The 20,161-nt window shown below is 55.7% G+C and overlaps 1 protein-coding gene across 1 annotated transcript in view; it reads right to left on the reverse strand.

The window, feature by feature from the left end:
* ZNF710 (zinc finger protein 710) overlaps positions 1–17,967 on the reverse strand; it is a 34,315-nt gene extending 16,348 nt beyond the window's left edge. The window contains exon 1 of the mRNA XM_052807952.1: positions 17,821–17,967. The gene's annotated coding sequence lies outside the window, so the exon portion shown is untranslated. The remainder of the gene's footprint in view (positions 1–17,820) is intronic.
* Positions 17,968–20,161: the final 2,194 nt, after the last annotated feature.

The following is a 20,161-nucleotide window of genomic DNA, read 5'->3' on the forward strand; positions in this document are numbered from 1 at the left end:
CGACACTGCGGGAAGGGCTTGCTGCAGCCAGGCTCAAACACCGGGTACATCCAAGCCCAAACATCTGTCTTGCTGCACAAGCTCCCATCACCAGGGCTGGTCAAGGTCAAGAGCTGTGGAACACGGGGGGCACGCACCTGAGCCTGGCAGAACCGAAAACACCACTTCTCACCTCACAACTGACATCTGTCACAGATAAACTGGACTTGAAATAATGAGCTTAAGTTCTGAGAAACAGGAAAGAGGATGCATGGTGCTGGGTTGCTGCTACCAAATAAACTCCACGTTTTCAAAGAAATCAAAACAATTTTTAAATTAATTCAATCAGTGTCTCCACATTAGATACTATCTAACTCAATTTTTTAAGGAAAACTTTTGTTACTGACTTCTCTAGAAAAAAGAAAAAACTACTTATTGTGAGTTGATTAGAAGGCAGAACTGCTGCCTTCAGCCTCAGATATGCTTTCTGACAAGGAAAGACATACATGGTATGATGTGTATCACGTGAAGTGATTCTGGGTGGAGGAATTATCATCTTTGGGGGCTTTGATTTAAAAGAAAAGAAAAAGAACACAACCTACAATTTGCAGCATGATATAGATAATGTTTTTTAGTAAGATTAGGTGGAAAAAAATTTGGGGAAAATGACGACTTCAGGTCCATATGACAGACAATGTATTGGGAAGGGAGCGGCACCCCCTTTGTCAGATCACATTAAACCATTCCCCAATCGCTCTGTTGATATTGCTTTTAGTGATTCTTACCCCAGCCATTATATTCCTTGGTGAGAAGTAAATATTTACCTCTTTGAAGCCACTAGGTTATTGGCAAACTCTGACTGGAAGGGGAAAAGGAATGTTTTTCAAATAACTGGAGATTGCCATTTCTGCAGAATAAATGTGTACCAAGCATGAAGCCGCCTGGTCACCCCCCATTGCCACCCAGGGATGCGGGAGCAGCTGGCGCCTTTGAGACCTTCCCAGGAACCAGCCGAAGCCGCGGAGCACAAAACTCTCTCTGGGCTTTGAAATGACACCCGCAGTGTCATGGAAGGAGGGGTTCTGCTTTGCAGCACCCCGCTCACGAGCGAAGCTTCACCATTACAGCAGCTTTTCAAGCAAGTTGTTTCTTTTCCCAGCCCTGGCCCCGTGCCCCATCATGCCGCGGCCTCTGCCTGGCAGCCCCCGCTCTGGCTGCGGGAGCCGCCTGCGACCGCAATAAATTACACCAGGATTTATCCCGACCCAGCACTCGATTTCTGCTGGGGAACCTTTGCTCCACGGGTAGGGAACCGGGCACCGCTCTGTTGCTGCGAGGAGGGTGGCAGTGCTGGGAAGCCACCGTCCTGCTGCCAGCGAGCGGTGAGCGCCTGCCCACCGAGCACCGGCTCAGTGCAGGCACACATGGCGTTCGGGCTGGCACCGGCTCAGGTGGCACCAGCCAAGCTCTGGCACTGCCCTTGCCGGCCACCATGGCATGCATGGCGCCTCGGTGCCCGTCCTCCCCTGCAAGCAGGTCACCGCTCTGCCCTCTTGGCCTCACCGTCACACACACACTACCTTTTTTTATCTTTGAAATATAGCAGCTGCATCTGGAAGTGGAATACAAATATCGAGGCCAAGCAGAGGCAAGGGCTCTCCCTCCCAGGTCGGATCCTCTCCCATCTCCCGCCAGCCCTCCAAAAGAAGATCCACGTGTTTGACTAGGGCGCAGTGTGGTGTCCAGTTTCTGAGGAAAGCCTCCCTGCGGTGGGCAAGCAATGTTTCAGCTGATGGAAACGCAGGGTGAGAGGGGTCAGCTTGTGAGCAGCAGTGGATGCCGCAGCCGTTCACTGCGGAGGGACGGAGCCGCGATCCCGAATGCTGTCGCAGCTTCCCAGCAGACAGGCACCCATGCCGACTCGGGACATCCCTCCTCCGGCTTCCCTTTCTGCTGAGAATCCACTTTCCTCCTCCACCGGAGACTGAGCCTCCATCCCTCCATCGTCGCTCCCCGCCCCCAGCATCCTCTGCTCCTCCATCCCTCCGTTGCTCCCTCATTCTTCCCGTTTCCCTGGCAACGCCCATCTCGCGCTGGAGATCTGTCCCCTCTCTCCCTCTTATCTTTCTCCTTCTCTTTCATCTATCTCCTAATCTCCCTCTCTATTCCAAACCTCTGTCCTTTGCTTCCTTTCTTTCTCTCTCCCTTTTCATCTCCTCCAATGTCTTCTCTATCTTGGGGTTACAATTATTTGAATCTCACTTAAAAAAAATAATCTACTTCATTAACTGTCGTGCCACCAGCTTGCTTCCTGCTCCTCCTGCAGCCCACCCGCGTGGCTCAGGACCCCTGCCCATGCCTGAGCCCTGATGTGCACCTCTGCCAGAGGACAATAAAGTTACCGTGCTTTGGCAAGGCTCTTCCAACCTTCCGCCAAAGCCCTTCAAACAAAGGGGAAGCAGAATTCTCACACTACAAGAGGTTCAGGATTGGGCTACCATATCCCCCTCCTGAGCTGCCCACAGGGCTCACCGGCCTGCATTTTGCTGTGAGGGCTGCAGTACAAGGAGTCTCTGCTTTGCTGTATTTTCCGTGCACATGCTATTCGCCCCAAACCTCTGTTTTAGCAGGAGAGGAACAGCCCTGGGCACACACCCGTGCTCTCTGCCTCGCTTTCCACAGCAGAACCTGGCTGCCGGGTGCCGGGCGAAGCCTTGCCAGCTGGTCCTGAGCCCTGTCCTCCAGCCCCTCTCTAACACAGCCAACACGAAAGCCGGTGGCTCCAGTCCAACGCCTGTTCATGTGTCTTAGATCAGCCCTCAACCTCTACTTTATTTCAAAGCAACCTAGGGGAGATTAAAATTAATGGGGAAAAGATTCTTTCTGAAAATCAGTTTGGCCATGAGAGTGGCAGAAGGACAAGAGCCACCCAGGGAGGATGTCTTTATATTCCACTTGCTATCTCTACGGGCGATCGGAGGTAGGCCTGACCTCCCTACCTGACCCTCTGGGATAGCCCGGCTATCCCTACCTGATGCTCGGGGGTTGGCCTGGTGTCCCTAGCGGGCGCGTCCGGGGTAGACCTGGCCTCACTACCCGGCGCCGGCGGGGAAGTCCGGACCTCCCACGCCGGCGCCGGTGGGGTAGAACTGGCCTCCCTGCAGGCGCTGGCGTGGTAGACCTGGTATCCTTACCTGATGCTCCAGGGTAGGTCTGGCATCCCATACCTGATCCTGCGGTGTAGTACCGGTACGCCCACCGGTACTCCAGGGTAGTACCGGTACCCCCCGCCGGTACTCCGGGGTAGCACCGGTACCCCCACCGGTACTCCGGGGTACACTCCTCCAGGGTCTGGGGGACAGTAGGAAGGAGGAGGGGAGGCCTGGGAATGACCTGGCAGCACGGGGCCACTTCCAGGGGAACCCCGTTTTGTGGTACGCAGCACAGTGAGGAGCCCATTGGAGCAGGTTCACTACCATGAATGCTGTCCCTGCACCAGGGAAGTCTCCTTAGAAAACTGCTGTGCACAGACGGACTGAGCCAAAGCAAACACTGGAGCCAGCACTCCACTTCTGCCAAGGGATCACGAAACCTTTGCTCCTTGAGCAGCCAAAGCCACACCGAAGCCTGCTGATGGTTAATGCCCGGACCAGGACTCGGGCTGGGAGTGCTCGGGGCCCCAGCTGCCTTCCTTGAGGAACTCCTGTCGCTTTGCTACATGGCACAACAATGTCTCTTCTTTAGAAGACCAAACTGATCAAGCTTTAAGCCTGATTTATCAGCCCTTCTGTCTAGGCAGCTCTTCTCGAAGCAAGACGACAGAGCTGCTAGGAGAGCTCTGATGGCGAGCTGCTGGTAGCACCAAACTGCATATGAGGAGCAGTGGCTCGGCAACCAGCCTCGTCCTGCTGAGCGAGGGCGTTTTCCTTAGACCCAACTGGAATCGCTGTGGCCTTATGGACACATACGAGACCCTTCCTGCCCTTCTGCTGTGGAAGGGCCCGAACCCACGGAAGCCTGGCACCCTGAAGCCCCGTGTCCATCAGATCTGAGCACAGTGACTCTCCATGGCCAATGCCCACCCTGCACCCCAGGGACCAGGCACCGCTCCCCGGCACAGCACTCCAGCACGTCCCACGTTTTCTCATGGGCTACTTGTGCAAGCACAACATTCCCCCTTCAAAATGATGCAAACGTGGCCTCTCCGTCCCCATCCACCTGCCTCCTCCCCAACGCCGCACAGGGACACACACCGCAGCAGAAAGCTCTCAGGATCTTGCTTTCAGAGCTTATCATCACGTCATGTCTTAAAATGCTCCTGTTCACTTGCACAGGAGCAGCAGCAACAGAAATAGCGATTAAATACAAGTAATTGCTGTCCGAAGGTGCAGGGTGAGCAGTGGCTGGGGGTGAGCCCGGCCAGAGCTGAGGGAGAGGGGCTGCTCCTGCCTGGACCCCACTCTCGCAGCACGAGCACCCACACCCCAGCTGAAACAGTGCCAACCCGCAGACCTCCCTGTGCTTTATGGGGGTCTGGGCATTTGTCAGCAGTTTGGGACCGATGGTGTTTGTGGTGTGGTGAGGAGCAGGGATAAATCCCACCCTGGCCAGCCATCCCAGCCTCGCTTCAAAGGCTTCGCACAGAAACCTCGCTCTCCCTTGGAAAACAATTTTTGCTTTTAAGTGAAATAAACAGGGAAAGAAAGACTTTCAAGTTCCTCCTTGCTGCAACGACTTTTCTTCAACATACTCCCTTTCCTCTCCGAAAATAGAAGAGCTATTCAAAAAAGATGCGAGAAGAAAAAAAGGAACTGAATAGAGGAAAGAAAAAATGGAGCCCCAAGGGGGTGGAGAAAAACAGAATGAAAAGACAGCAAAAGTAAAGAAAAGGGATGAAAAATAAAGGAGGGGGAAGAGAGAGACAGACAGAGAAGCTTTGAAAAGAAAGAATGCTCCCAGCCTGAATACAGTGTGCGTGAAAAAAAGAGCGCTTGAAAAGAAACAGCCAGATGAAATGACCTCTCATTCACAGCCTGTGCCAATCACCACCACAATGTAAATCCTTTCTTCTTTTCTGCATTCTCTCTCTTTCCAGCGGGGGCAGAGGGAAGAGGAAGAAAGGGGAGTTAATTCTCAGCATAGCAGAAAATAAATCTGCTCTTTGCTAACTCCCTGAAAGAAACACCGAGCTACTTTTAAAATACCTCTCCCAGTAATCACACATGCAGATATGTAAAAAAAAGTAAACAAAATTCCGCACAGAGTGGCTCTGGGAAGGCCTGTCCTCACCATCAGGTCTCCCAGATGAAAAGCCACCATGCTGTCCCTAGGAAAAAACACAGAGCAAATACTCGGAGAAAACAAATCTGTAGAAACAAGAGTGGCCATGAAAAGCAACCAGCGCCACAGATTTGGGTCAAAACCCAAACCTTCCAAAGAACAATGATGCATGGTTGTGATGGACACAAAACTGGGTGCCCGATTCTGGGCCAGGCACTGCGGGTGCCGGCTCCGTGGGTATTGGAGGGTCGAAGGGTGGGCTAGTGCCCAGTGCAGCCCCCCTTGCCCTGCAACCCCCAAACTCCTCAGCAGATGAAAGCAACAGCAGACACCCCTGCCAGGAGAGGCCTGATGGGCTTTTACTGCAGGTCTGCAAAACCCAGTACTGTCCCATTTTGTTCAGCATCTTCAGCAGAGGTGGGGGGGTTAACAGACCCTCACGTGTGAAGATGAACCAAAAAGCGCAGTAAGGAGAGAGGCATTGTAATGTGGGACAAAGGGAAAGTAAAAGTGCAGTGAGAAGAAAAGACTGAAGATGGAGCCCACCAGGACAGCAGGGTCCCCCAGGGACAGAGGGAAACGGAGCAAGAGATAAGAGGCACCCTGGGTTCCCGCTGGCAGCAAGCTAGACCTGGAATTGCAACGCTGTCTGACAGCAAAGCAGACCCAGGTGGGACGTGAGAGTCAGCAGCAGGCAGAGGACGACGTTCCCGTATGGGAGCCTGTAGAGCAGCTGCTCAGCATCGCTCCTGCTCAGTATCCCCCGATACCAGGGGTTAATCATAAACTGTGGGGACCTCAAAGCAAAGCAATAAAAGTGGCTGGAGGTCAGAGGAACTGATACACAAGTAGCAGCTCAAGCACCCTTGTATGTATAACCCGGCTGGCTGGTTGTAAAAGGGGAAAAACAACCAAAATGTTATAAATGTGAGATGTGTGCCACCCCAAAGGGAACAGGGGTTGCCCAATGGGATGAGAAACAGCCTCGTGGGCTGAGAGGACCGAGGCAAGATCCCCACAGCAGGAAGACGGTCTCACTTTCAAGAGCATTGCTGTCCTTATCCTTGGGAACAGTTTAATATATTTTTTATATTCCCCGTGTGTGGAGCTTGCCCACATACAGGCCATGCTGCCCGCAGGATCGCAGCTGTTGGGCCCGGCCACCCCTTTTCACCTGGGCTCCGTCCTGCACTGGGCTGCGAGAATGGAGAAATGGGGACACAGGGACTGCCCGGATCCATTCACGGCAGCCAGAAATTTCCAACCAGAGAGTTAAAAGGCTGGGAGGAAGGTGAACGCTCTAGACTGCACGTCATTTTGCTGACAAGTTCAGTCTTCCCACGTGCTGAGCAATGGCCGGCCGGGAAATGCTCCCCCCGAGCCCCCGCGCCTGGGCAGAGGTTACCCCTCTCACTGCAGGGAAGGGGGAGAGGGCAACTGATGGCCCTGGGGTGAGCAGGGACAGGAACCTCAGCACAATGGCCAGTATGGTCACGCAAAACCCTCCTCTGCTTCTCAAACAGCTGCTCCTGGTGTTGGAGAAAAGGGGGTCCCAGTGCCCTGCCAGGGCTGCACCTCTGCCCCTGCCCCCCCGGCCGCCCGCTCTCTGCAGGGATGCTGCGCCCGCCGTGGCCGGGCATCGGCTGAGCTCTGCCACCGGTGCCACACCACCGTGCAGCACAAGGACAGACACTGGACAGGGCAGCAGCGCCAGCGGCGGCACCGCGTGCCCGGGGAGCCGGGGCTGCTTCGTACCATGGCGCTCACCGCATCCGCTGTCACCTCTGCTGGGCCGGGTAATATGATAATCATAGCCAAGAGGTACTAATTTGAGTGTGTTAATTAATCCTCGACTGGATAATCTTTCACATGTAAAACTTGTCAGAGCTTCTGAAGCCCACTATTACTGATAGGTGGAGCCAGGCCCTGCTGCCGGCATGGAGTCTGCTCTGAGGAGTGGGCGAGGAGCTGCCAGGTGAGGGGACATTGCAATCCATGAACTTCAGATTTTCAGGCTGTTCTGCTTTAGAGAAAACTGCTACCAACCGCACCAGCCCCTGCAAGCCAGCAGCCATTGGGATGTCCTTGAGTGCACCACCACCAACTGCAGTTTGCTCTTACTGAAGGGAAAAGATCCCTGATAAGCCTTTGCGAGGCAAAGTGTAGCCAAAACAACGCGGAGGAACGCAGGACCTCCTAGCTCAATGTCTCAGGGAATTGCCTCCAACACACGAGATCTTCCCTGCAGAACTCACAGGTGACACCAGCTGTGGGGGTAGAAATGTTAAATAACAAACACACTGAGTGCAATTTTCTATAGCCCACAGGTGAAAGGAGGGACAATCAGAGCTTTCCTGCAGCAGGCAGGCAGAGGTATGGGCAGGGGCTGGGGAGCCCCTGGAACCCCTCCCACCCGCACCAGGCACCAGGCTGGGCCCTCAGGGAACATCCCACTTCTGATTTCTCTGATAATGCTATTGGACATGCTGCATCATTTTAGGAGCAAAACTGACTGCTTGGCTGCAAACACCACATTACTTTCAGATCCACAAGGTGAAAAATGTTTCAGATCTTTTTCTGAGCAGCTCAGGAAGACGAGTGTTTGGAAAGCATGGTTCAGGGAAGATGGAGCAGGAGGTACCAGGCGAGGGTTCCCGCCGGTGGCAGTTCATGCAGTCTCAGGTCAGGACTGACCCAAGGAAGATACTGTGCCAAGCCAGATATGGAAAATATGGTATCCCCCGGCAGTGCTGGCCAGGCAAGGTGAATGACGGCCGCAGGCATCTGGGGGGGATCTGCCGATGGGGCACACGCAGCATGGTTGGATTTGTGGGACAGGGGAATGGCCACGCAGCCCAGGGGACACGGGCTGCTCTGCCCAGCTCCAGGGCATTCCCTGCTCTGCCCCGTCTTGCCGCTCTCCCCTCAGAGCGATCCTTCCCCAGCCCTGGGGCGCCCAGCTCCATCCCCACCGCGGGACCCGCTGCCTCACAGCCACCTGCGGGGGACACCGAGCACACGGTGACGAACAACAGCCACAGCATGGCTGCCTGCCGGCCGCCAGCGCCAACGGCTTCGGTAGCCAAAACCTTGTCCTGGCAAACAGGGCCATTGCAGCCGACGGCGTTGCCCTGCTCTGTCCCGCCGGTACCTGGCGGCACGAGGCCATAGCGAGGCCGTTTCTGCCTCTGACTGCGCCTGCGTGTGTTAGGGGTTCAGTTGGGAATACAGCTAACACCCTGCATTGCTTTCATTTTCTCAAAGCTCAGAAAACAAGTTTCCAAGCACCAGTGTGCGCACACCGGCCCCATCCACAGCCACCCTCCATACGCACTGCTGGGGGCCAGGGACGGCGGTTTGTCCCGAATCCCCCAGCCCCGAGCAGCGGCACCGTGGAAACACAAAGAGTCTGTTTCAAAATACCAAACTTTGTTATTAAAGGAAAAATCCTCCAGCACCGGGCCTAACCTGACACAGATGAAAAGTCTGAACAGTGACAGGTAAAATTCAAGCCAGTGAAGTCAGAGTGACTGATATGGAAAACGCCTCTTCAAGCCAGGAGGCACTGCATCTGCCCTAATGAAGGATAATGAATGTACGGCAGCTACAGGACGGGTGCTTCAGAAAATAAAGGCTGTATATGTAGTTTCAGACTACTTGAGAGTCTATGAGAGAGTGAAGTTTGGGGATTTTTTTTTTCTTTAAGATGAGCTACTTTTTATTCCACTTCAGACACATCAGTGAGGAACCTATTGGGGTGATCTCTGCAGAAAGGCTCCCTGCACAAAGGACTCTGCATCTGCTGTCCCTCATGTTCCTGGTGACTTCAGGGGAGCAGAAATTTCGATTTTGAAATCTGAGTCTTGAAATGCATCAGACTGGAGCAGGTGCGAGCAGAGGGAAAAGCAGTCCCCAGGGACACCTCTGCTCTCCTGGAGCTCCAGGAGACGCGTCCAGCAGCTGGGTCCCTGGGTGCTGGGGGCAGTGGTCTGCACGTTCTCACCAAGGATGGGGTGCGTAGCCCATGTGATTGGATTTACATGCTTGCCACTGGCCGCCTACAAACCATAAAAGCATTGGCCTTTCTCCATGGCAGATGTCTTTTAAAACCACAGCAGCCAGAGGACCGCGGCTGCTTGTCTCACGGGGGAAGGCAGAGGTCTTTGCCGGTCTGGAGTAACGCTGCATTAACTGCATACTTCTGTGGGGCTTACACGGACAAGTTAAGAAGAAATTTCCACTTATTGCACTTACATTTTTGTGTATGTTACCATGTTCTGAGAGTTCACCTAGCACTCCTAACTCCAAGTGGAGGCTGAAACTTTACACAAGAGCTGCATATTTATTTATTTTTTTAAATGGAGTTCAGAGGACAGAGTTTGGCACCGCCATCCGGAGTGTGGCACACCAGCTGGACCGTCAGGCACAGACACAGCCTCGCACACCTGGAGCTCACCCTGCACGATGCCCAGGGCCCTGCAGCTCGCAGCCATTTCACTCCTGAAACCGGAGCAGATGTCGGGCAAACCTAGGCAGGGAGCTGCGTGGGCACTGGAGGAAATGCGCTCAGAAAGAGCTCACTGGCTGATATAAGGGAAAATGCAGGGGACAAACACTGGCCATGACTGAGGAGGGTGGGAAAGTTTGTACTTTTTACTCATCTTAATAAATATTTTATAATGTAACTACAAGGCTGGTTTTGTCTATAGGCGTTTTGCCTTTGCTTTGGCAGCAGCAAGGGCTGGCTCGCACTCGGGTCTGCTTGAACCACCCCAGTCCTCATTTTCATCACAATCTGCATAATTACTGTACTTCACACTCTTTCTTCTTACAGCAAGAAAGTCCTATAAATATACAGAATATTCAGCTGTTGAAATAATTTGCTTATATGTGTCCCTTGTTGATAATCATAAAATGAAACCAAACCACTCAAGCCCTCATAAATCAAGGCTTGCTCTCTGCAGACAAGTTCTGCAATTACCCTGACGGGCTTCACAAGCATGTGCTGAACGGCCAAGGCGTAAAATGGGGAAGGACAAGAAGAAATTCAGCAAAGAGGCTTGGCACCACTGTTAGAAAAGGCTCTTTCAGTTCTGTTATCTAGAAAGTCGTTTTTCTCTGGAGAGCACCCATGCCTACAAACCCAGGCCCCGGGTCTGCAGCTCCTCTGAACAGTGGCAGAAGCCTGCAATGAGCTGGTCTGCCCACAGCAGCCACGGGTACTCATGAGCAAGGGCTGAAGGGTGAGCCTCTCACACAGTGAGCGCAAAATAGCCACGGGGAACAGATACCGACATCTCCGGAGCAAAGCCAAGGGGCAAACCAAGGAGGGCACGTCGATCAGTGCCTGAAAATGGTAACTCTCAGAAGGCTCAAGGAAAAAAAAAAAGATTGCAATTGGCACAGAGCATGGAGATATTAAAGTTCATATTTTATGGTGCCCCCATTTCAGATGGCCAAGGGGTCAGTACTCGAGAGCTGAATGTCCTCTGCGAGGAAGAAGTCCCACAATCCCCATGGATTTGTGTCCTGGCTGGGAACGGGAGCCAGCTCCCCGGAATACCCATCCCTACAACAGTAACTAACAATTCCCAAAAGCAGCTGCTGGCCAGGCCAGTCCTGGACACTTCTGATCTACCCAGCCACACTCAGCATCTCCCCAGCAAGGTCCAGGACGAGCACGGCTGGACTGCCTGTGGGCTGGCACCTACCTGCATCCTCTGCTGGCTCTGCTCCAGTGGGCACGTTATGGCCAAAATCTCCGCTCAGACTGTCCTGAACCTTAAAACCGGAGCCGTGGTCAGCATTGGGGGAGCAGTGGGAGAGCTGAAGTGGGGGCGTGATGCCAGCGTGCTGGCAAGGGGTGGTGGGAGAGAGAAACTCGGCAAGGGGAAAGAGAAAAGTGCTGAAGCGGCGGCAGGTCGGTGGGCTACACTGATCGCCTCCTCTCCGGGAGAGAACGGCATATTAAACGTCAAACAAAGGCCTCCCCAAGGGAAAACATCCCAACACCGTCCTCCAGCTCGTGCCCTTATTTCCAGTCCTGAGCCCACAGGCACTGAGACACCCCCCGACCTGGAGTTTAACACCCCCCGGCCAGGGGCCGCTCCGGAGCCTTGCCCAGCCGCAGCAGGAGGAGGCAGGGGCTGCCCCCCCGGCCCCCACCGAAAGGGCCCCGAGACAGCAGCCTCTGCACAGGGGTGTGAGAACAGACTGAGGGTGAAGGAAGGGAAAAACACCAACTAGGGAGCACTTAAAGAATTAAAAATTTGAAAGAAAAAGCAGGGAAAGGACAGAGAGCTCGTTAAGCCCAGGATAACACAGACGAGTGATGAGATGTCAGGAGAAAGAGGAGGGACGGGAGAAGTGACCCGGCACCACGGAGCACGGACATGAGACAATACTGCTACCGAGAAACAGGAAAGATAAATTTAGAGGCAGCCAGTGAGCGCTCTTCCTCCTGCAGCTCTGCCCGTCCTTCCTCCCCCTCCTCTCCCTCACCAGGTCGCCCATGACCACAGGCAGGACATGGGCTCCAGCCTGGTCTGGCTTCTGCCTGTGGGGGGCAAAGCCCAGCTCTCCCCCCAGCCTGGCGGTGCTGTCAGCCAGTCCTGGCCCTACCCAGGGAACAAACCCAGCCCTGCCATGGTGCCTGCTGCGGAGCGGTGGTGGGAAGGATGTTAAAGGCTTCAGATGGACAGCGAGCAGCAAGCCCTAAAGATTTCATTTCTGCACCAACTGTTTGTGGCCTCAGCCTGCAATCCCCACAAAATTCCCCTTTTGAACTACAGTGGCTCCCACGCTGCCCAGCAAAGTGCGTCTGGGCATACAATGCCGAAGCAGAAATATGGTTTCACACACACAAGACATGGAAGTAAAACAATGAACACATCCACGTGCTGCTTCCTAGTTAAAACACATTCTTCCCCAAACTGACGTGCTGAGATAAAGCCTTTAAAGGACTGACTGATATTTCCTTCTTAGTCAAAACCTCTTTGTGTCTGTCATTTGCAGGCTGTGCTGGAGATACTCATGGTTTTGCATGCAAGAGAGGAGCGTGCTGTTTGTCAGGGCACAGGGGTCCACAGAATGAAGTGCTGAGGAGCAAGGGGAAACAGATGAAGAATAGAGTTTTGACTTTACCTAAACTCATTCATTCCAATCACTCTGCATCACAGCATCCATTTAAAACACACTTGCACTGGACATTGCTTTTTGCCGCAGTACTGAAGTCTCCAACCCCAGTGCCCGGCCGGGTACGGATCCACCAGGCACCACAGCAGCACCCGCACCACCGAGACCCCCAGCCTGTGGGCACTTCTGAGGTGCAAACACGCACACACACACATGCATGCAGCACCGGGAACTGTTGAGCAGTGCCATTTTTAGGCCATTTTCAGGCCAGAGCTGTGCCATGTTTGGCATCAATAACCCGTTCCTGGTCCTTTCCAGCCCCCTGCTCTGAGGGTGGGTTTGGGTGCTGCGCCCACCTTCCCCCTGCGGCCCCAGGCAGGCACCCCCAGCCCTCCCCACCCCTCTGCCTGCCCCATCTAGCCTTGTCTGGGGGGTCCTCAACCCACTGGGGCCACCTCCGAGTGCCGAAAGCCCAGCCTCGTACCAGCACCCACAGCTGCTCTTCGGCAGCTCCAACCTTAGGCAGGGCTCCCGTTCAGGCAGCGCAGACCAAACCTGCTCCGGTCATTGCTCCCCCTCCACCATCTACCCACCTGCTTCAACTGCTGCTCTCCCAAAGCCATAAAGATTCCCGTTATTAAATATTCTCCACCAAAATTTGTCTGCTTGCACGTCTGTTCTCACCAGCCTTTTTCATACCTCATGTGTTACACTCCCAGGACATCAGACAGATTTTCATTACTGTGACCCCTGAACTGCTGCAGCCTCTGGGGTGGATTTGTCAGACCGCTCCCCATCGCTCACGCTGTGACCACCTCTGCACCACCCTCTGCCTGAAAACTTTGTGGCATTTCCAGTGGCATCATCCCTCCTGCTTTATTTAGGCAGCAACATCCCACCCATCAGCACTTCCAGCTGTAGCTGCATCCCAAAGCTCTTCAACTGAGCTCCCGGCAGCAATGCTCGGGTCCAATTCTTGGTTGATTCAGTTAATTTTTAACCTTCTAAGGTGAAAAACAGTTATAAATTTTCCTCCTTTGTAGGTTACTGCTCAGCTACCCACACAAAATGTCACCGTCACCGCGCTCTGCACCGCGCTGCCCTTTCCCTCCTCTGAGCCATTCCTGGAAAGCAAGTATCACTTTTGGGGGTAAAACAGCGTTTCACTGATTTCCCACTCATCCCTTCCCGTGTGAGTTGTGCATTGCTGAGCCATGCAAGGCCCGGTGCAAAACCCTGGTGCTTCTGCTCCTCACCATCCCGTGCCGCGGAGGCAGCCAGCTGCTCTTTGCCAACTGGCTCCCTGCTGGTCGCTGCTCTGGGACCTCCCTGAGACCTTGGCAGCCTGAGCAAGTGATGCCCCGATCCTCCTTCATCCACTACCGCACCAACAAATCACACAGATCCTGTGCATTGAGGGAGACTGCGCTCTGTGCTGCCTGGATCCTGCCAGCTCGGGACTCCCTGGTGACCCGGGAGCGCGTCTGAATGTACACCAGTCCCTCCAACTCACCACCTGTGAGTGTGAGAGCCCCAGGCTCCCGATCCCACATCTCATTCCCACAGACTTGCACGAACCCAGTGTAACATTTTCGGCCCCCCAGCCTTCAGGAGGGCATTGCCTGTTTCAAACTAAAAATAATGTGTCTTGTTTTTTTAAAATCCATTTGTACAACTTGGATGCCCCCACAGACTCCTGGACAGACCCCAGGGCTGCAGGATGTACCTTGTTCTAATTTAGCATCCTGCCCCTGCACGGCCTCTGGTGCTCCCACATCACCCAATTATCTCTTTTTTATTTCAGGAGCAAGCCTTTCGAAGTTTCACATGAACTTTCTACAAGTTTTTTCCTTGCCCTACACAAAAGAGCAATCCGGACACTGCCTGTCTCCCTCATTTTCTCTGCTGTGAAATCAGAGGTGGCCTGAGAAGCAAGGAAGGAAGGAAGGAAGGAAGGGTGGGAGATGAGGCTTTTCTTCCCACTTGAGAATGTTCACAGCGATCCAGGAGACCTGGCATCTGAAAAAAAAGAACCTCCCCTCCCCCAGTTACTTCTCCTTTACTAAAAACCCTATGGTACTCTGTAGCGAACATTGTGCAAATGTTCAGAGAAGCGGGAGGAGAGCGATAACACAAGGGCATCGTGGAAGCTACATGCTTTACAGAGACATTTTTATCCAGGATGCTTATGTGTTGTTTCTATTTATTTTCATTAGAAATACTTTACTGTCACTCAAATGGTGGACAGACAGTTGAGAGTAAAGACCAGGAAAATTTAAAATCATGTTTCCCCCCCTTAATTTAAAGTTTGGGAAAGAAACTGCATTACGTGCTCATTCTCTCAGCAGGAGAACCCCGCTCCTCCATCGAAACCAGGGCAAAGAAGAGTGGCAGCCTCCTATTTTTTTAAATACAGAAACCCCTCCACAGCTCACTCCAGCAAGAGCACCCTTCCTGATCAACTTCATGCATTTCACTCCACTGCCCCATGCTTTTGACAGAAATTGTTTTTTTAGGGAAAGCCGCGCCTGGACGTGGGCGGGCTGACGTGGGTCCCTCTCCCAACACAAATGCCACCACGACTTGCTGCCGTTTGCGAGAAGGACCAAGGAGGAGGAGAGCTGTGCACAGGGCTGGAGGAGGAAAATGTGGGACAGCGGGACAAAGGGAAAACACTCATCACTGGATCACAGTCCTCTCTGCCCAAGGTCAAGCCCTGTGGGAAGGGCTCAGGGACCTCAGCAGGGACCGTGACTCATCCCAAGGGCTCCCGGCCGCCAGCAGGCACAGAGGACGGGACCGTGGCACTCCCGGCACATCTCGGCCATCCAGCAACGTTCTGCCGGTCAAACCTGTGCTGCCTCCATGGCAAGCACGCCCCAAGCAGGTATCTGGGACATTTCATGTGCTGCCCTTGCTGCTGGTGAACCCACTCGCCGTCTCACAGGAGGAGATGTAACGGGTCGAGGGAAACCCAACCCCATGGCGGGCAGCAGAGGGAAGGGGAAGCAACGGCAATAAAACTGGCAGGAAACCCCACACTCCCAGCCTGTTGGGGACAGCACTCAGCTCTCCCCTTGTCTCTGGTCTGGCCCTGGCCTGGCAGAACACCAAGGACATGACCTGCTCAGCTGATAGTAAGGAGACCATGCTCAAGCAGGTGCTGAATTGGAGCCTACTTCTCAACAAAGAATAAATGTAAAATAAATCTAAGGAGTGTAGGCAACACTCTCACTCACAAGATTTTATGCTGGCACGTTCTTTGCAGTACAAAACCACCATTTTGCCTATTCCTTAACATTTCCAGTGGTACAGTAGAGCAGGGTGACGTTTGCGCTCATCCCTCTCTACACTGTGTTTCCTAAACTAACTTAAAAATGAAAAACCTTCTTTGCATTGTGGTCCAATAAAACCAACTAAACCCCCTTTCTCAGAGATTAAACCAAACCCTGCCAATGTCAAAAGGAACAAGAGAAGACACGCTACTTGGGCACTTGGAAGATGCTCCCACTCCCTCCGCTGCAGGTATCCGTGTCTGATCCTCCGAGTCACCTCCCAAGTTTAGGTTGGGAATGCTTCTTGGCGTGTAGCAGAGTCAAGTTACTGTGATCTAATTTACCACTTTATAGGGATATAATGGGATCACTATTCAAAGAGGGCATTAATGGAAGCCTGCTCACAGAAGAGGAGCCCGGCCCAGCAGATTTGTTATCTGGGCTCTGCCTGTGCTGGCTCTCGCTGAGGAGGATTTGCCTGGCTCCTGTGGGTGGGGAAGCTGTCACCCAGGGGTGGGAGCAGTGGGGACCAGTCACAGCACTGCACTGCCATTCGCTGCTGAAATGGTGTTTGCTGCCACAGCTGCTGCTCCCTAACCGACTGTCAGGAGTCGGTTACCCCCTGGGGCTCCAAAGGGGACGCTGAGAGGAGTATCCCTGTTGCGACTTCTCAGGAGTCTCCCTGGGAAAGCCGTGGGCCTGGGGTCTCCCTCCAACCTAAGATGCATTTGTGAAAATTCTGCAGCCAGCCCGGACTACCTGCACAAATCAGACCGAAACCGTGTTTGCTGGAACCGCTGAATATACAGCTTCGTGAGGCTGGTTGAAATCAGTGACATGAGAAGCCACCAAGCCGAGGCCGGGAGCGTGGTGTGGAGCGGGTCCCTCCCAGCAGAAGCGTGGGAGCCTGGCTGAGTGCGTGGCGCTGCTGGGTCCGGACCCGGTGGGAGGTCAGGCTCCGGGGATGTCGCCTTCCACTCCCATCACTCCCCCTCCTCTGCCCACACAGGCTGCTTACAAAGAAACTACTAATGATTGATTGACTAATTAATTAATTATAACTAATTTAACCACCGCATCCTGTTGATCAACAGGGAGCTATCAAAGGGCTGCACAGACAGGGAGTCCCGGACCAGCCGCTGTCCCTAGCAGGGAAGCAGAAGACAAAGCAGCCCCTGGCCCGGCAGCAGCGATGCCCCCAGCCCGGGACCCTCCCATGGAGCCATCGGGGGTCCCGACACCGGCAAATCTGGGGGTGCCTCCGTGACAGAAAGCGCAAGTGGGGCCTGCCCGGTGCAGAACGGGGCAGTCTGGGCCTTGCAGACTCACCCACCCATTTCATTTCAGCTCCCCCCCCGCCCGTGGCACTTTCCCTCTGTTGCTGTAAATACGGGGAGCGCACCCGGGACAGCCGCCGCCGGTCCGGTCCCCAGCGCCTGGAAACTCTCCCCAAACTTCGGGCGCGGTTTTCGCCCCGGTCCCGGTCCCCAACCGCCGGCCCGGGCGTCCCTCGCCCCCCCCCCGCGGCCGCCCGGAGGAGGGGGGCGGGCAGCGGCTGCCCCTCGCCGCGGGACGAGAATGCGCCGGGTCGGGGCACCCCGGGGTGCTGCTCGGCGACCGCCCCGACACCCAACCCGCCCATCTCCCCCCCCCAGCCGCTCCCTGGAGCCCCCGCCGCCCCCCTCCCCGGTGCGGCGGAGCCCGGCCCGGGGGTGATGCTTCCACCGGGCTGCCGCGCTCCCTCCCTCAACAGGTAACGACCGGGCGGCCGGGAGCCGAGCCGAGCCGAGCCGGGCTGGACCGCCGCCCCCCCGCCCTCCCCGCAACTTTATCGGCCCCGCGACCGCGGAGAAAGTTTGCGAGCGGCGACGGGGAAACTTGGCGGCGGGGAGCGGGAGGGGGGGGGGTTGGGGGCGGCGGACCCACGTGCGGAGCGGGCATCGCCGCCGCCGGTCCGTCCCCCCCCCGCGTCCCCGTCCCCGTCCCTCCCGCCGCCATCGCTCCCGTCTCCGTCGCGGGGGGAAGGTGGAAGTGAAAGAGAAGGCGGCGACATCTCGGTGGCCCCGGCTGCGGACCGACGGTCCCCCCACGGTGGGGGGGGGGGGGGCGGTGGAGGTGTGGGGGTGGGAAGCGCCCGGCGGCGGGGACTCACCGTGGGCTCCCACGGCGGCTCCGCAGGACGCGGGGCGGCGGCGGCGGCGGCTCCGGGCCCGGCGCTGGGTGCGCAGGAAGGAAGAAGGAGGGAATGAGGCAGGGCTGACGTGAAGGGATGCAAAACAGCTCCTCCTAACTCGGCCGCCGGCGGCCGCCCTTTATCTCCCCGCCGTGCCCCCGCGTCGTCGTCCCCCCTCCCAAGTTTCCCGAGCACCGCGATCCCCCCCCTCCCCGTTCTCCCCAACCCGCTCATCCCCCGGAGCCGGGTCCGCCCTCGGTACCGGTTGCGGGAAACAAAGCTGCGGGGCGCGGCTCGGCTGATGGTAATGGGGATGGGGGGGTCCGATGGGGAACCCCCGCGCCGTGCAGGGACGGTGCGGGCGCGGGGTCGGGCTGGCCGCCGGTCGCGGCCCGCCCGACCCCGCACCCGCACCATCCCCGCACAGCATCTCCTCCTCTGCAGTGGCCACCCAGGACCCCCAACCCCAGGGGTTATTTTATCCTGGGGATGAATATCTCTTGATTTTGGGGGGCTTATCACCCCATAGAGGGATGCTCAGGGGGGTTACGCACTGCCTGGAGGAGTCGTGTCCGTAGGAATGGGTGATGGGACGCCGCTTTCCCAGTTGGCTGCCAGGCATCGCTCTCCTTCACGGTGACGGTAGGTGTATGGGAAAGATGAGCTGTGCCCCAGAAACCTTGCAGGGGTTACGTTATACCAGCCGATGGCAAGGCTCCCCTCTCCCCAAAATAGAAAGGGATGAGCAAAATTAGGGATGTTCCAGAAATCTGAGGGTCTCGTGGTGGGGGGATGCTCTTTACCCCCCCCAGGGAGGCCACAGGCAGTGGTGGAGGGAGAGGCCAAGGTCTACCGCAGTGGGGAGGCAGGATGGGGCCGTGGTGGCAGAAGGTGGCAGGTCTCCGCAGGGAGGGACGGGGTTTGTAACGTGGCACGGTAAGGGGAAGGGTTGGCAACTGCAAAGTGTCTTACAGCTGTGGTCAGGGGACAGGAACTCTGGCTCCCATCATGAGGAGGATGAGGGTCTCCTCCTCATGGAAGAATGTGTACATGAAGGCAGCTGGGATTTGGCTGGTGCATCAGGAGATGGAGATTCTCATCTCCATGGAAGCAGGTGGAGCTGGACAGACTAATCACAGCAAAGAGTTTGTCTAAAAACGCAGTCCTTTGTCTGGCAGACACACTTCTCGTTTCCAGTGGTTTTTTTGTATTCTGGGGTGAAAATTGATCTCACTGATCCGTTTAAGCTGTCAGTGCCTGTGCTTATGGCTTCCTACATCCACCACGCATGTTGGAGGGCTGGCCGAGCAACCCCTGTCATGTTACTGCTGCTGCTGGCTGGCTGGCCCAGGTCAGAGCAATTCCAGAGACCTGACCCGGCAGACGTGAGCGTTCACCTAAACCAACATTTCTCTCCTCGTGTTTGCAATCCTGCCTCTCACCCTGCGAGCTTCGCTAAGGACCGACTTTGCCGGCGCAAATATTTGCAAATCTTAAAGGATCATAAACGAGGCCAAAGGAGATTCACTCTTCTAAATTCCCATGGACGCCCCGGCCGTCGCGTGCGCCCAGAGCACGCCCAGCACACCGGCGGGACATGGGGCATGTGGGGAGCGCCAGGCATTGGTGTGGGGCAGCCTGAGCGCATGCAGCAGGACCGGGCTCAGAGGTGGGGAGCAGCCCCCCGGCCCACCCGCCTGTTGGGGAGCAGCCCCGCGGCCGCCTCAGCCAATCCGGATGGGGAGACACCGGGGCTGCAGCCACCTCAGCCAGTGAGGATGTGGAGATATGAAGCTGCAGCTGCTTCAGCCAATCAAGATGTGGAGACATGAGGCCGCAGCCACCTCAGCCAATCAGGATGTGGAGACACGAGGCTGCAGCCGCCTCAGCCAGTCAGCGTGCTGGGCCAGGAGCACCCACAGCCTCTTGCAGTTGAGGAACACCAGGCGTCTGCAAAGGTCTCAGCCAATCAGGGGTAGTAGAAGTGAAGCGCAGCCAATCCGTGTCCCTCAGCGGAGGCCGGTGCCTCCCGCCCTTCCTGGAGGACAGCGGGTGGGATGTCCCCACTGGGCAACGTGGCCGCACCCTGCTTGTGGACGGTGCCAGCCTGGGGTGGTGGGGGGTCTCCATCCCTGGAGGCACCCACAGCCCGGCCATGGCCTGGGGCCACTGGCTCTGGGTGATGCTGCTGGAGCAGGGCCGGGGGCAGGGAACCCTTCATCTAATGCAGTCTTCAGCCCCCAGCGAGAGAGGTTCTGACACCAGAAGGGTGGGATCTGTGACCGGAACAGCTGAAAATAGGAGATTTCCTTGCTGCCAT

The sequence above is a fragment of the Harpia harpyja genome, chromosome 14, assembly GCF_026419915.1.
Source record: "Harpia harpyja isolate bHarHar1 chromosome 14, bHarHar1 primary haplotype, whole genome shotgun sequence".
Taxonomy (NCBI): Eukaryota; Metazoa; Chordata; class Aves; order Accipitriformes; family Accipitridae; genus Harpia; species Harpia harpyja.